The following is a 13,342-nucleotide window of genomic DNA, read 5'->3' as shown; positions in this document are numbered from 1 at the left end:
GAAAAAGACTCCGTTAGCTTTCTTAAAAATAACAATGCCTTCATGAAGTATAATCCGAGCAGGAAAAAATAGTTAGAATCCTCAAAATCACTGCTCTGATACCATGTTGATTTTCAGGATTCCATAGATCACATTGTTATGCAACGAATAGAAGAAAGAAGGAGAAGTAAAACGAAAAACAAAAGAGACAACCAAGGATAGGGAGAGAGCACGTTGAGAAAAAAGGATTAATTAGGGTAGTTGATTTCACACCTTCCCCATAAGCTTTATATATATACTTCAGATATACAAATATTACAAGTATACCCTTCACCCTAATAAGAGTGAAAAAGAGACAAGAAACTTAAACTAAGTACATTAGTCCCACCCTAATTACATCATATCTTCCAACAAATATGCGTACCGAGTTTCATTTAGCCACTAGGGAAAATGTTTCCTCATAATGCATTCCATAACACTGAGTGTATTCCTTGGCAATGAGTCGGGCTTTGAGGCAAGCAATAGAACCATTTGGATTGTGCTTGATAGAGAAAACACATTTATAGCCAATGGGTTTCTTGCCGGGAGTAAGAGGAACTAGGGCCTAATTCCAATTCTCAAATAATGCATGCATTTCTTCTTCTATGGCTACTTTCCATCATGGATATCTCAGAGCCTCCTGATATAACTGTGGAACAATGACAAAAGAAATAGATGCAAGAAATTGATAGAATAAAGAAGACAATCGATGGTGAAAAACAAAATTGGATATAGGATGAGAAGTAGAGGGCCTAATGCAAGTCTGAGGCTCATTCAGAAGAGCTATGGGTTGAGTATCAAATTGTGGGCCAAACACAACAATGGAAGATGGGCGTATCTAGGTGGGATCCGTAAACTCCATACACTAGTCTTTGGGGGGCTGAAGTAGATCAACATCAAGTGGCACAATGGGCTTCAGAGATGCCTAAACTGATGAAAGACCCAGAGGTGTATCTTTAGAAGAGTAAAAAGATGTGTTCTAAAAAAAGTGGCATCCCTAGAAACAGTTAACTTCGAAAGAGAATGATTATTACAAACATAACCTTTTTGGGTATGAGAGTAACCCACAAAAAATACACTTAAGAGACCTAGGCTTAAGTTTCTTACTCTTTGGAGGGGATGTGACATGAACAAAGCATGTGCATCCAAAGATCTTCAAAGGAAGGCGGCATGGGTCTTCATCAGAAAATAATAATGAATATGGGGATTCATGGCTAAGCTAGTAGAAAAAATTAGGGCACCTAATAGAATAGGGAAGCAGGATGTAAGAATGGCATGAAGCCAGTAAAATTAGGGCACCTTAGTAAAATAGAGTAGGCCATGGGCTACCTCGAGGAGATGTCGATTTTTTATTTTGGCTACACCATTTTGTTGAGGGATGTAGGTACAAGATGTTTGCTGGATAATGCTATTATCCAGACAAAAGATTGAAATTCACTAGATAGTTACTCTTTGGCATTATCTGATCGAAATACTTGTATTTTTTTTCCAAACTGAGTGGACACCATGGCATAAAAGGATTTACATATGTAAAAAATTTTAGACCGTTCTTAAAATAGAAATAACCATGTGACTCGAGTGAAGTCCGTTATGAATTAGACGCCCTAATTCTAAACTAATGAGAGAATTAATAATAATCACAGAAGAAAGAAATATAAGCACGAGAATAAAACAAGATTTATAAAGGTTCGCCTCAAGGTGAGACTACGTCCTGTCTTTTGTCGCTACAGTAACCCACTATAAAGATAAAATAGTTTACAAGAGAAATCGCAATACTTACAGGTGTTTTCTCTAACCTCTCTCTCGGGCCACAACTCAAGATGCTCCTTGGATTAATAAAACCCTAATAGCAGCACCCATAAATATAAAGAAAAAAATTGGGCAACCGGATTACAAGTGTGAAATCCTCAAACTACCCAAGTGGGAGTTGGCCATGAAGGATGAGTTGGATTCACTGTTATCCAATAAGACATAGCAGTTGACTGAGTTACCAAAAGGGAAGAATGCCTTGCAGAATAAATGGACGTACCAACTAAAAGACGAACATGATGGCGACAAGCATTACAAGCCAAGATTGGTGGTAAAAGACTTTCAACAAAAAGAAGGCATTGACTACACTGAGATTTTATGTCTAGTAGTGAATTTGACTACTATTAGAACAATGCATGGACTAGTGGCAAATGAAGACTTTTATTTAGAGCAGTTGGATGTAAAGACATTCTTTCTTCATGATGATTTGGTGAAAGAAACTTACCAGCCACAGGGTTTCAAAGCACAAGGAAAGGAGAAAATGGTGTGCAAACTTCAAAAGAGCTTGTATGGTCTTAAACAAGCTCCAAGACAGTTGTATAAGAAGTTTGACACTTATATGAGTAGTAATGGTTTCTTGAGGTGCCAGGCAGATCATTGTTGTTAGGTGAAGAAGTTTGAAGACACCTATATCATTCTACTACTATATTTCGATGATATGTTGATAGCAGGTGCTTGCAAAATGGAAATAGAAAAGTTGGAAAGGGAGTTGTCCAAGAAGTTTGCCATGAAGGATTTGGGTGGTACAAAACAAATCCTTGGGATGAGGATTACTAGGAACATTGATGTCTTGAAATTGTCACAAGAAGAATATATGAAGAAGGTGTTGAGCAGATTCAACATGAATGATGCAAAACCAGTAAGTACTCACTTTAGGCTATCTAAGGAGCAGTCAGTTCTACAGAGCAGGAGCAAGCCAACATGGCCAATGTACCTTATGCTCCAACTTTTGGCAGTCTCATGTATACCATGGTGTGCACTAGACTAGACATAGCTCATGTAGGGGGACTTGTGAGCAGATATATGAGTAATCCAGGTAAGCAACATTGGGAAGTAGTGAAGTAGATTCTCAGGTTTTGAGAAGCACTGTAGACTCAGCCTTATTGTTTAGAAAGTCAAACTTTGGATTATAGGGTTAAGTAGATGCTGACATAGCTGGCTGAAAGAGTACCATTGGATATGTATACACATTGGGTGGTACAAAAGTTAGTTGGGTCTCTAAGTTGCAGTAGATAGTTGCACTTTCCACCACTAAGGTAGAATATGTTGTTATGATCGAAGCAAGCACAGGGATGGTATGGTTGCAGTCTTTCTGGGAAGAATTGTTGTATTGTGACAGTCAGAGTGCTATTCATTGAGCAAAGAATCCCGTTTATCATGCCAGAACAAAGTACATATAGGTGCATTATCACTTCATCAAATCGACTCTGGAGGATGGAGTCTTAGCACTTGAGAAGATTCAACGAAGTCAAAATTTGGCTGATATGTTGACAAGACTGTTACGATTTAGAAATTGAAGTTGAGTACAACTTCAGTTGGACTTCTCTCTAAGGATTGAGAAGTTGTTGCCATTCTAGAGAAGATATTGATAATGAATTAGTCTCAAAATCAGAGATTGTTAAGTTGTGGAGCCTAATCAACACCCTACGTTGAGCCCAGTCCATGATATATTAATTGTTGTTTCATTAAAGGCAGTTTAGAAATTTTATTCTTGTATCGCGGTTGCCCTAAATTTCTCTTAATAATTGAGGGGCGCTGATATTAGGGTTTTATCATTGATGATCACCAAGAAGGAGTTGGACTTGTAGCCCAATAAAGGTTAGATAAAACACATGTACCTATGTGTGATTTATCTTGTCAACTATCTTGTCAACCTTGCGGCGGACCTATCTAAATCTTTTTTTTTTGTGCTTGCTTTTCCTTTCTTCCGTAATTATTATTATTGCTCTCGTTAGTTTGGAATTAGGGCGTCTAATTCCTAACAGGTCAGAGAACCTAGTATACACTGACTGTGGTGGACTAAACCACCTGGTAGACTTGTTTAAAGATTCATGGCAAACCGGATTGGTTCACTGCCAACCAAGCCTCAGTTCATAATGAGAAGAATGTTACCCAATTCATGTCACAATGAGGAAAGAAGACTCTCACCGATGATGATTATTATCTCTTTGAGAGGATGAAAACTTTGATGGTATCTCCTCCATCTTCTCCAACACCTTCAACTATTGTTGTTGTCACTACTGCTTCAGGTATGCTTTCTGCCACTTCCTCCTCTTCATCCTGAATTATCAACTCAGAGGCCTTTGAGCATCTTAAAGGTAATAAGAGTTTGTTACATTCTCTCTCTCCATGCCTACCAAGTAAGTTTGTTACCATTGCCGACGGATCACAAACCAAAGTTCTTGGGAAAGGATCCTCCCTTGTTACACCTTCTCTTTCGCTTATATATGTCTTATTTGTCCCTCAATTTCCTTTAAATTTGTTATCTATTTATTAGCCAATTAACTAAAAATTTTAATTGCTCCATCACCTTCTCACCTTCTTGTTGTGTCTTCCAAATTTTCACAATAAAACAAGTGATTGGTGGCGGCTATAAATAGAGGGGCCTTTATTACTTGAACTTGCCTCCAATCATTGCGATTGCCACTTATCAGACAGAGGCAAGGCTATGACACAATCGGCTTGGTCATCCATCCAAAACACACTTTGAAACTTACTTCCATCCTTAAAAAACTTTATCAAATTTCAACTGTGAAGTCTATCAATCGAGCAAACACTAGAGACCATCATATTCTCCTAGAACCAAACTTAAAGGTGTTGCTCCTTTTTCATTAGTTCATTCAGATGTATGGGGGGACCCTTAAGTGTCTCGAACATATCTCAAGTTAAATATTTTGTCATTTTTTTATGACTTTACTTGAGTCACATGGCTATTTCCATTTAAAGAACGGTCTGAAATGTTTTCCATATTTAAATACTTTCAAGTTATGGTGTCCACTCAATTTGGAAAAAAAATACAACTATTTTGATCAGATAATGCCATATAATACCTATCTAATGAATTTCAATCATTTTGTCACAATAATAGCATTATTCATCAATCCCTTCGATGAAAATCAGACTTGGGCCCTTGTTCCTCTTACTCACCGCAAGAAACCCATGGGTTGTAAATGGGTTTTTACTATCAAACACAATCTATATGGTTTTTTTGCTTGCCTCAATGCCTGACTCCTTACTAAGGGATACACTCAATGTTATGGAGTGGATTATGAGGAAACGTTTTTCCCTTGTGGCTAAATTAAACTCAGTATGTATCTTATTATCTCTAGCTACTAATTCCTCTTGGCTGGTATTTCAATTGGATGTCAAAAATGTTTTTTTGAATGGGGACATATAAGAGGAGACACTAGGGAAAATCATTTGGTTTTGTGGTTGAGGGCGAGTCTGTATGCAAATTGAGAAAGTCTCTTATCTTACAACTTAAGTTCTTATTTTTCAGCCCTTACAGTAGAAGGGCAATTAAGTAATATTTTTACCTTTTCATTTATATATAAATAGAGCTAGTGGAAGGATTAGGGCTTTGAGTCTCTCTCTTCTTGTTCCTCTCTCCCTTCACATCTCTTTCTCTCTTCGCCTTTCAACTTCTTCTTACTGAAAGGCTTCTTAGTAAATCTACATGGAACCCTAACATTTAACAAGGAACTTCAGCAACAAATTATGGTACACAAGCCTAAACCAACAAAGGAATTATCAACTCCTCACCCTTACTTACAACAAAGGTTTTCACAAGCATGGTGTGTAGATTAATGGTCTTCCCTACATAAGGCTTGACTGGTTATATTATAATGGTCACTTTATTACAATTCAAACACATATACAATGTCTTTGAAGTAGGTTGATGGAATAAGTGGGAGAGGTTGCCCAATATCCACCGAAGAGGGGGTCTGGCCAATGGCAATGGGGTAAGTCGTGTTATAAGAAAACTCAGCCTAAGGCCAGAAGCAAGCCCACTCCTTTGCTTTCTCATCAACAAAGCATATCGGAGATATATTTAAAGGTAATGATTTAGCACTTACATCCTTCCTTCTATCTCTGGATAATATCCAGAGCTCATGGCTAACCTTGTGCCTTGCAAACCAAACAACTCATGTCCAAAAGTACTCAGAAAGACAACGTCATAGTCTAAAATAATAGATTTGTGCATACCATGGATCTGGATAATTTGTCTCATGAATGCTTCTACCACTTATTTGGCTGTGTACATATGGTGAAAGGTGCAAAAATGAGCAAACTTGCTAAGACAATCAACTACCATGAAAATAACTGACATCCCTTTAGATTTAGATATCCCGTTAATAAAGTCGAGGCAAATGTCTTCCAAATAGCTTTTGGAATAGGCAAAGGCTGCAGCAATCCGACACGGGCAGCAGTATTGGACTCGTTGCTTGGTCGGTAGAGCATTCAAGCACAGGAAAACCCACAACTGCTTGATAGTGGTAGGGATCGGTCAATCCAACATAGCTTGGATTTTTCATGTCCAACCTCTACCTTATTGAGCAAAAATCCAAAAAATACAGGCAAAAAACATCATTCATAAGATTCTAAAATGTGGTTGGTGCATTGGTCAAATGGAAAGGCATTGGTCAACCCCAAACATAGGTCTAGCTTTGAAACAATAGAGTTGCCATGCAACTCATGTATATAATGTGTCAATACATGATAGTCCACACAAAATTACAACAAGACATTCTTCTTCTTCACTAGCAGCACCATTAAGGGCTTCAACAAGGTTGGATAATTCGTTGCTAGAGAATCCCCTTGACAAGTTTCTCAATAATGCCTTCTGATTATGATGGTCATGTGTGTGAATGGCAGTGCAATGGAAGTCTGTAGACCAGGCTTCCATCAGCCAAAATCGACGGATCACTGATCCGGAACCAACGGATCACCGAGCCAGAAATAGCCATTTTCTATTTTCAATTTTATGTATAAATACTACATGTAATCTTAGTTGTAATCATATTGAATAAAGAGTTTTTCTTAAAGTTTTACATGGTATCAGAGACAGATTGATCTTTGTTTCTCTTATCGCCATTTTTTCTGGTAAAAGCCTCCCGTCGATCTCCTATGTGCTCATCATAGCTCAGCTTTGCTGCTAGCCACCGTTGTGCACCGGCATAGTCGCCGCCACTCTAATTCTTTCCCGACGTGATGGCCCACGGTGTTCCACCTTTTTCCCGCGACGTCTCTACCTTTCACCGGCGTATCCTTTTCACCTCGACAACCCTTCCTCCAAGGACAGGCTGGCGTAGCTTGAGGCCACCAACCCCTCGGTCACCAACGGGAACTGCGCCACTCTCACTATCTCCTAGCAGTGATTGTGCTGAGAGTTTGCCAAACACTGTAGACAATCGTTCTCCGTCCCGACATGAAGGTTCACCAAATGCTCCTCAAATAAGCTGGTATTTTCTCTCGAGGGACCACCAGAATCGGTGTCCCGTGATTATTTTTTATTTTTTTTATTCCGAATCGATCCAAGAGTTAGCCAGCCCACATGAACCCAAGTCGGTCCATGGTTCAAACCTGAACCCAACTCGGTTCACAGATCTTTAAAAAAAATGGTTGTTGAATCCTTTTCTCATATTCTCCCTTTTCATACCCTCATCCATATGATTACCATTAAACTCTCTTCCACAACATATCTTTTTTGGAAAAGCTAATTTCTTCCTCTTTCTGAATGTAATAATCTTCTCAACTATGTGGATGGAACCCTCACGCCACTATCTCAGTTTGCTGCCACAGATTCTACCACCCCAACTGCTGAATATTTTCAATGGATCAACGCCTTCTCAGCCTCTTCCTTTCCTCACCGAGGAGCCAATGGCTGAAGCCGTTGGCTTTCCACTACACGCGAGGTCTAGTTCGCATTGAAAAATGACTTCAATCATCGATCGAAGGCTTGGGAAATCTAACTCAAAGATGATCTCCAGTAGTTAAAGCACGACAATCAATCTATTATCACTTATACTCATATTTTCAAGGGTCTTTGCGATCAACTTCACGCGATCGACAAATCTATTGACAACATCGACAAACTCCGCTGATTTCTTCGTGGACTTGGCACCGAATTTTCCACCTTCTCCATCACACAAATGGCCTTCATGCTTCTCCCCCGCTTCTCTGACCTCGTCTCCAGAGCCAAGAGCTTTGATCTCTTTCAAAAATCACTAGAAAGTTTTTTCTCTCTTGCTCCTTCTTTCACTGTCGCACCCCGTGGATCAGACCGGTCGGTTCACCGCGGCTCTGATCGAGCCCATGGCTAGACAAATGGTTCAAGCCTCCATTATGTCAATCGAGGCCTAATTCATTCAACACAAGGGCACCACCCTCCTCACTGTCATATATTCAGTCTTGATGGTCACTATGTTGATTGATGCAACCAATGTTATGCCCGCAATGAGTCCAATGGGTCTCATGCCCATCTTGTCGAGGCTTTCATTGGATCATGCGCTCTTACTAGATCTGCACTCTTCGACTGGTTCTTGGATCTGTCCACTCCGTACACGGCTAAGGACTCTATAATTGTGGGGAATGGTGCCTCCTTACCTATCTCACATACTAGTATTCTCTCTCCTACACCAAATATTCAGTTTTTAGATGTTTTAGTTATTCCACATCTCACTAAAAATCTTCTCTCCATCAGTAAATTAATGTCTAATTTTCCTTTAACCATTAATTTTACTAACAATCTTTTCACAATTCAGAATCGTCTCACAGGAATGGTGGTGGCAACCGGTAAGAGAGATGGAGGCTTATATGTGTTGGAGTGTGGCAACCTTGCCCTTCTTTCTATCCTTAAAAATAAATTTTTACATGTTTCTTATGATTTATGGCATGTTCACCTGGGACATGTAAATCATTCTATTATTTCTTCTTTACATACACATGGAAATCTTTATCTTACCTCTTTATTGCCTTCCCCATCCTTATGTAGTTCATGTCAACTTGCAAAAAATCATCGTATACCTTATCCACGTCATGAACATAGGTCGTCTCATGTGTTAGAATTTATTCATTATGACATATGGGGCCCTTCACCTGTCAAATCCCATTTAGGATATGCATATTATGTTATCTTCATTGATGATTTTTCCCGATTCACTTGGCTTTATCCTTTGAAATTCAAATCCAATTTTTTATGATATTTTTACCCAATTTCAAAAACTTATGGAAAATCAATATTCGACACATTTTAAAATTTTCAAAGTGATGGTGGAGGCGAATTTACAAGTGCTTACTTCCAGATTCATCTTCGTACCTTTGGAATCTATCATCAACTTTCTTGACCATAGACACCTGCCCAAAATGGACATACAAAACGCAAACACCGTCATGTAGCAGAGACTGATCTGGCACTTTTTTTCACTCCCATCTCTCTGTTCTCTTTTGGGTTGAAGCCTTCAACACTAAAGTATACATCATCAACCGTTTTCCCACATCACTTCTTGATGGTAAATCACCGTTTGAACTTTTATATGGTTCATTTCCAAATTATGAAAATTTTCATCCTTTTGGTTGTCGTGAATATCCTGGCTTACGTTATTATATGTCTTACAAATTTTCACCTCGTAGTTTTCCATGTATTTTTTTAGGTTACAGTCCCTCTTATAAATGGTTTCACTGCCTTGATCCAATCACCTCACGAATCTACCTCACCTGCCATGTTCAATTTAATGAAAACAATTTTCCTTTCATAAAATCATCTCAGGCTCACCCGCTTCCTCTCTCAAATTTTCCAACTTTCTGGAACCCAATCTTATCCAAACAAAAAATCCTCCTTCCTCCTCACAACACTCTCTGCACATTACTCAATTCGGATTAAACCCATGTTCAATTTGTACTGATCCGATAGATGAGTCCATGCAGACCACTGATTCTTTTGCAGGTCCCTCCTCGTCGCACCAGATTTCCAGTGCAGAACCTCTCGAGACACGAATCACTCCTCCTTCTCCTACTCCAGTCTCTACACTACCGTTGGGTTCTCATCCTATGCTAACACGAGGTAAAACTGGTATTTTCAAACCACGCCATTCGGCTAACCTTGGTATCGTGGGCTACTCTGGACTTCTCTTTGTTCTCCTTGTCTCTACTGCGCCTAAAGGTTTTAAATCTGCCTCTAAGAATCCTGCTTGGCTTGCTGCCATGGATGAGGAAATTCGAGCTCTGCAAAATAATTGGACCTAGATTTTGGTTTCTCGATCTGCCAACACCAATATTGTGGGCTCCAAATGGGTGTTTCAGATCAAATACCTGCCTAATGGATCCAATGAGCGTCTCGAAGCATGCCTCGTTTCCAAAGACTACACTCAAATCCCTAGTCTTGATTACTTTGAAACCTTTAGCCCTATGCTAAAAGCTACTAGTATCCAAATTTTACTCCCTAATGTTGTGACCAACAAATGGCCTCTTCACCAACTTGATGTCAAGAATGCGCTCCTCAACGGTACTCTCACTGAAAATGTTTACATGGAACAACCTCTAGGGTAGATTGACCCTCATTTTCCATATTGGACCTGGATTTTGGTTTCTCGATCTGCCAACACCAATATTGTGGGCTCCAAATGGGTGTTTCAGACCAAATACCTGCCTAATGGATCCAATGAGCGTCTCGAAGCACACCTTGTTTCCAAGGGCTACACTCAAATCCCTAGTCTTGATTACTTTGAAACCTTTAGCCTTATGGTAAAAGCTACTAGTATCCGAATTGTACTCTCTAATGTTGTGACCAACAAATGGCCTCTTCACCAACTTGATGTCAAGAATGCGTTCCTCAACGGTACTCTCACTGAAAATGTTTATATGGAACAACCTCCAGGGTAGATTGACCCTCGTTTTCCGCATCACATTTTTCAGTTGCAGAAAGCTCTCTATTGTCTCAAGCAAGCTCCTTGTGCCTGGTTACAGCGCTTTAGCTCCTTTGTTACTCAACTTGGATTCTCTTGCAATCGTGTTGACACTTTTCTATTTGTCTTTCATAAGCATTTAGACACTATATATCTGCTCCTCTATGTTGATGACATAATTATTACTGGCAACAACTCAGCTCTTATCACCAAGTTCACTCGTGAGCTTATTCTGAGTTTGCAACTAAAGATTTGGGTCCGCTCAGCTACTTTCTTGGTCTTGAAGCGTTGACAACTACCGATGGATTATCTATCGGTCAGCTCAATTATGCATGGAATATTCTTACTCGAGCTCAGCTACTTAATAGTAAACTGGTTCCTACTCCTATGGTCATTTCACAGCATTTATCCGCATATGGTTCTCTATTTTCGGATCTCACTCTCTACAGGTCTCTCATTGGCGCCCTTCAATACTTGACCATCACTCGTCCTGACATAGCCCATGCAGTCAACTTTGTTAGCCAATTCCTGCATACTCCCACTGAAGATCATTTTTTTTATGTTCTTCACTATGTCAAAGGTATCATTCACTTTGGCCTTTCCTTTCGCCCATCTGCTACTCCTGGTGCTCTAGTTGTTAATCTTATGCTGACTGGGCTGGCTGTCCTGATACTCATTGCTCCACCTCTGGTTACTCCATTTATCTTGGAGACAATTTGATTTCTTGGAGTGCTAAAAAGTAACCTACGGTATCACGTTCCAGCTATGAATCTGAGTACCGTGCAATATCGCACACTGCAGATCCAGTTTCTCACAAGCACACCAAACATGTTGAGCTAGATTATTACTTCCTTCGAGAACTTGTTGTTGCAGACAAACTTCACATACAGTATGTGGCATCTCACCTACAGGTTGCTAATATTTTCACCAAAATCATTCCACTCCCTCTCTTTAAATTTTTTTTATCAAAATTTCATGTCTGTTCCAATCTGACACTTAGCTTGCGGGGAGGAGAGCTTTACAATGTGGTTGTGGAGGCTGTAGTCCCGTAGGTATAGCAAAGAGGCCAACAAATGCACTCAAAATCTCAGCAACCCCAAAGAAAGAAAAGATCTCAGTGGTAAGGTGTAAGAGTAAGCTTGTAGTTTCACAATGGTTGTAGCCAATTGGAGTCTGGTCCGAAGAGGCTATGGATTGCCAAAAGTCCCATAGAATCTGCCTAATCGTTTGCAACCACAGTATCCTCAGAACCACATCAGACCCCTTAATAGAGAACAAGAAAAACTCCATAACAATTGAAGTGCCCTAAACGTTTGAGATGTATTAATCTGCTCTTAGAGAAACAAGGCAATCTTTTCCCATCCCTAACCATCACCAAAAGAAAGAAAGATCTGAGTACGAGGGAGGCCTAACGTCTTTATGAATCAGCTGCTAATAAAGTTGGAGGTGATGTCATTGTAATCAAAACAAACACTCATACCTACTCGACAAATCCGGTCAATAACGTCATGGTTTGAGGTTGTGCAATTTCAGCTAAGAGGCCACTTATAAAACAGCCAACAAAAGTCTTCTCTGCCCATTGAACCTGGTTGGCCAGCTGCTACAATTCTGCTTGGTAAGCTTGCACGGTGCTCATTTGATAAGCTCGGTCTGGGCTACATCAAAATCTTGTTCAAATGACTCCCATGTGAGGCGCGGATCAGCCATTGATTACCACTGAAACCAAGGACCTCACTCTCAAGGTGAAATGAAGCAAGCAACATTTTTTTATCCTCGCTAGTGTTGTGATAGTTAAAGAACTGCCGTGCCTTGTAGACCCAATCTATTGGGTTGTCAATAGCTTTTAGATGTCGGAAAATTGACAAGCTATGTAGGGCTATAAAGAATTCTCGCCCTAGGGAAGCCTGTCCATTCTTTCCTATTGCAACATCAATTGCTATATTTTGTCCACAATTCAATCTTCCAAGGCTTTTGAGTTTTGTTTTAAGTCAGTTGAGTCCAACCTCTACACATTCAGGACAAGAGAGAGGTCATGCATATACTGATGATGGCATCAATCTTGTTGGTCATGGCAATTTTAGTTTGAAAATGAGTAACTTGTGCCATGGCTGAAAATTCGTTGAAATAGATGAAATAAAAAGTAATTACTCAAATTACTACTCCATTACCAGGTCAAGCAGGAATCAGAAGGGAGATGGTTGAACGTTTAATCTATGTGGCATTGTTGGTTGTGCTTAGTTTGAAGCATGAGGGTACTTTACTTCAAGCTTTATATTTCTCAAAGAAAATACAGATACAATGTTGTTATTGAATATGAACTTTGAACCTCTTGAATGCATATTTTCTCCTTTTACATACAAAATTTGGACCACAAAAGCCTACAAGTAGCTCAAGCTAGTTGATCTATTCCTCGAGCTTTGATTTCTATCATACAAAATATATTATTAATTTATACTACATAAAAATTTATCTTGTGTTATTAATAAAATATTTTATTTATTTATTTATTATATTTATTTATTACTCTATTAAATTAGTGAATCAAGAGTGCTAATTAAAATGTTATTGATAATTTAAATATTATTAAAGTAAGCATTTGATCAATTATTTTT

This window comes from Aristolochia californica, unplaced genomic scaffold (genome assembly GCF_029961685.1).
Source record: "Aristolochia californica isolate CCGP_79_NKW_82.1479 unplaced genomic scaffold, dmAriCali1.0.hap1 SCAF_6, whole genome shotgun sequence".
Lineage (NCBI taxonomy): Eukaryota > Viridiplantae > Streptophyta > Magnoliopsida > Piperales > Aristolochiaceae > Aristolochia > Aristolochia californica.
This window is presented reverse-complemented; position numbering follows the sequence as displayed.